Source organism: Penaeus vannamei, chromosome 39, assembly GCF_042767895.1.
Source record: "Penaeus vannamei isolate JL-2024 chromosome 39, ASM4276789v1, whole genome shotgun sequence".
NCBI lineage: Eukaryota > Metazoa > Arthropoda > Malacostraca > Decapoda > Penaeidae > Penaeus > Penaeus vannamei.
Window position 1 is genome coordinate 24710350 of NC_091587.1, and position 5000 is coordinate 24715349.

Here is a 5000-nt window from a genome sequence, read left to right on the forward strand (position 1 = left end):
TGTTTGTGCGTGTGTGTGTTTGTGTCTGTCTGTTTGTGTGTTTGTTTGTGTGTATGTGGTTGTCTGTTTGTGTGTTTGCTTGTGCGTGTGTGTGTTTGTTTTTGTGTTTCTGTTTATGTGTTTGCTTGCATGTGTGTGAGTGTGTGTGTGTGTGTTTATGTATATGTTTGTATGTGTGTTTGTGTTTGTGTTTTTGTGTGTCTGTTTGTGTGAGTGTCTGTGTGTTTGTGTCTGTTTATGTGTTTGTGTCGCTTTTTGTATGTGTCTTTTTGCGAGTTTGTTTGTGTGTGTGTTGTTTGTGTCTGGATTTGTGTATGTTTTGTGTGTGTACGCGTTTAGCTTAATTAGCCGGTATATATTTGGATGCCCATATATGTCGAATAATATGTGCGTATATATACGATTGTGTTATATTTTTGTTTATGCATTTTTGGGAAAAACAAAAGATTCTGAGAAGAAAGGATAAAAGGAGAAGAGAAAATTAAGGACATATGAAAGATGGAAGAAACAAAGGGAATGCCATGAAATAATAAATAAATAAAAAGGGAAGAAAGAAAAAGACAAAGAAAGAGATTGACAAAAGGAAGATAAAATGTGACGAGATTTTAGAAAAGAAAATAAGAAGTCAAAAGAGCGAAAGGGGGAAATAAAACAAAGTGAGAGAAAGCAAAAAAAAAAAAAGAAAAAAAAAAAAAAAAAAAAAAAAAAATGAAAACTGAATAAACACACAAAGGAAAGGAAGGGAAAGACAAAGGGATAGAATAAGGGAATCAGAGATAAAAGAGGAAGAGGGAAAATATGGAATAATGTAAGATAAATGACCAGGGAAAGTGCACAAAAATTAATAGAAAGGGAGAATTAACGGAGACGGAGAGGAAGATAAATGGAGAAGGTGAGGGAAGAGAATAGGAGGTGAAAGAGGACGAAGGGAGAAAGAGGGAGAATAAAAAATAAATAAAAAAAAGCATGAGGAAGAGAAGAAGGAGAAGAAATAAAGAGAATTAAGCGAAACGAGAAATGTAACGAGAAGGAAGGGAAGTGAACAAGGAAAATGAAGAAAGCTAGAAATAATGATATATAAAATGAAAAAGAGAGACGGAGAAAATCAAGAAGAATGAGAGTGAGGACAACAAAAAGGAAAAGGAGAGAAGAAGGAAAAGGAAGAACAGAAATTGGATGGCGAATAGAAGAATAGGATAAAGAGGAAGAGAGAGAAACCGAAAAAAAGAAAAGATAAGGAAGTAGATAAATAAAAGAGAAATATGAAAGAGGGTAAACCTATGGAAGAAGGAGACAGAGAAGGAAGAAAAGAGGAATATAAATGTAATGTTACTCTATTAATCATATTTCCGCTGAGTCACCAAGGAGTCAGTTATTAGCCTTACTTATCACACTTATTTATCCTTCTCCTTGATTTTCGTTTTTTATCAAATACTTATTTAATGTTATTATAATCATATACGCATTTATATATATATATATATATATATATATATATATATATATATATATATATATATATATATATATATATATATACACACACCTATGTGTATCTATACATATACATATACACATCATATAAACATACATATATGCATATACATACATACATACATACATACATACATATATATATATATATATATATATATATATATATATATATATATATATATATATATATATATATATATATATATATATATATATAATTTATACACAGTTTTCCCTCCGCAAATTCAGGGAATTAGGAAATCAGGGACGGTCACAATGGCTTAATAATTGATTCCTTGGTGGCTGGGGATATGTGGAGCATCTGTGTGCAAATATTGTTCCTAAAAACTGCAGTGGACTGTTCATAATCTCGGAGCGAATGGACTAATTAATGAACATCCCAGGTGTTTTAACCATTCTTTTCACTTTATCGTATTGGTGAAGCAGTGCGGGTATGTGTGTGTGTGTGTGGTTGGGTGGGTGTGGGTGTTTGTGTGTGTGTGTGTGGGTGTGTGGGTGTGTTTGTGTGGATGTTTGTGTGTGTGTGTGTTTGTGTGATTGTGATTGTGATTGTGATTGTGTGTGTGATTGTGTGTGTGTGTGTGTGTTTGTGTGTGTGTGTGTGTGTTTACGTGTTTGGGTGTGTGTGTGTGTGTGTGTGTGTGTGTGTGTGTGTGTGTGTGTGTGTGTGTGTGTGTGTGTAAGAGCCCAAATGTTGGGCCTTACAAGAGTTTGGTAGATGGCGAGCTTAGGGTTTAAGGCAGACAACCAAGACGTCTTGACTCCTTTAATAATAGTTATTCTGGAGTGCGGCAGCTCCTCGGAGCGAGGTGTTGCTCCTTGGCTCCCCGCAAGGAGTCTTTCTCATCTATACAGTAGTCTAAAGATCGCTCTAAGTCACGTAGTTAACATGTGACGACCGGCGATGAACAAGCAAGCGTTACATTAACACGTAGCTCTTGTGGAAGAGATAGACAACACGATATTGGAATGTCTAGTGTGGTAAGAAGAGAGGAATGAACAGGGGAAACAATGGCCAGGCGTATATGCATATGTATATGTATGTGTGAAGATAGATAGGTGACAAACATGTAAGATTATATAAATGTCTATTATATAGTAATTAGATATAGATATAGCTGGGTTACAGTGTGTGTGTGTGTGTCTGTGTATGTGTATGTGTATGTGTATGAGTGTTTATGTGTATATGTGTGTGTGTGTGGTGTGTAAAGGTTTAATATGATATTCCCTGATCGTTGATTTTGTTCTATTTATATTGCTACTATTTTAGTTGTTTTTATTATTATTGTTATCTATATCATTTTATTATTACTATTACTATTACCATTATCCTCATCATCATCATTATCAAAATCATCATTACCATTAAATTATAATGATTCTTGTTATTGGTGATGATATTAGGATCATTATTGTTATCATTATTGCCATGAACATAATTAAGCAAAATAAGTAAGTTCACGAGACACCAAATCAATTATAAGGATTCCCCTCATTGGCTCCTGCAATTAAGACAAAAGGAATGTTAATAATGGCAATAAAAATGGAGAAAATCATATACTTTAGATATACTATTAAATGTAGAATAGAGAGCCTAGGTTATAAATAGTGAAATTCTTAGCGAAAGGGGAAATTCTTGTGTATCTTTGTGTATTTGTATGTAGGTGTCAGTACGTTTGCCTGTACAATATATACGTATATGTGTATTTACAGATGCATGTGTATAACGTGCGTGTGTTTACATATGTATGTGTAAGCGTGCGTGTAGACATAGGAAAGGAATTATAAATCAGATTCGTCACTTATTTCACAACTTCGAAATTTAATTATAGAACACTATCACATTCCCATTTCATCTTGACCCTCATTAAATATCCGAGAGGAAACGATACTAATTATGTAACCTGACTGTTACCTCATAACTCTCACAATATACGTAAATCTGTTAGACTTAGAGAAAGTGTATATAACGAAATCATAAACAGATTGCACTAGATACTCCATTGCTGTAAAACGCTCGAAAATAGATATATGAACCCTCTGTTGAATCATTACTTTGTATATATTTTCCTCTTGAAAATAATAGCAAAAATGCTCTAATAAATTTATCCCTGATATCGTAACAGCAGAAGATATATATTTGTTTAGTATTTCAGTTACATATAGCCCATTTCAGTTCATAAATCCTATGCTCATTTATGAATTTTCCAACAATCACAACTAAACATTCATACAATTATGACTGTAAATGAATCAACAGTTTTCTCATTACGCTTAATGTAATGGCAAGCAGTTTGTGATGTTTACTATTTCAATAATTAATCAGCGTGATGGTTTACTGCCCTTGCGAGACTCGTCCAGTCAAACGCTTCATATGGAGGTAGAATTCAGTGAAATCACTGTCATGTTATCCCCTTTCCAGTGTTATTGAGTTGTTCTGTCCTTTTAATATCTATTTGTTTAAGTCTTTACAAAGGGGGGGGGGGTTGAAAATATCTCCCGGTATGATATCTCTGTTCAAATGATGTCGGTGGAAAATAAACAATAACATTATTTGACAAGAAAATAATCGGAGTTTGTCTCGTTTGAAGTGTCTGTGGAAAGCACTGAAGCGAAAGTGTGATTGAAATTTTGATAACTAATTCGTCATCGTTTTTATCGTGTTCATTAAATGAATTTTATCTTTATTTATTTATGATTATCTTTGCCTATCATAACATTAATATTTATACTAATAATGACGATGATGATGATAACAACAAGAACAACAACAACAATAATAATGATAATAGTAATAATATAAATGAGAATAGTAATTAAAACAATGATAACTATTAATTGACAACGGTGATGATGATAATGATAATGGTAATATTAATAGTGATGATAATCATAGCGATAATGATGCAGATAATGATAATGTCAATAATAATGTTAATGTTAATGATGATATACGTGATATTCGTTTATAAGATTAATAATAACAATAATAATGATGATAATGATAATAAGGCTGACGAAAGCAAGATCAACAACAGCATTGATAATAAAAGCGAATTAGTTAAAAGCTGAATATTATTAAAAAAAAAATAGAAACTGCTATTTTGAATGTTATGAAATGCCTTGAATATTCGGGAAAATTCTATGGTATGCAAATTGGTTCTTGAAGGAGCGAATTTTGAAATGCAGGCTCAAATATTCATAAAGATTTTACTTCTGGAAGCATTTTATGTATCCGATGCAAAACCAACAGAACACGGGGATGTGGAAATGAAAAGTGAAATATAGAGTACTTTCAACTGAGTTTATGAAGTTTATGTGCGTCAATGCTGGAGATATTCAAGAAAGGGGATTTACACACACACACACACACACACACACACACACACACACACACACACACACACACACACACACACACACACACACACACACACTCACACACACGCACACACACACACACACACACACACACATATATG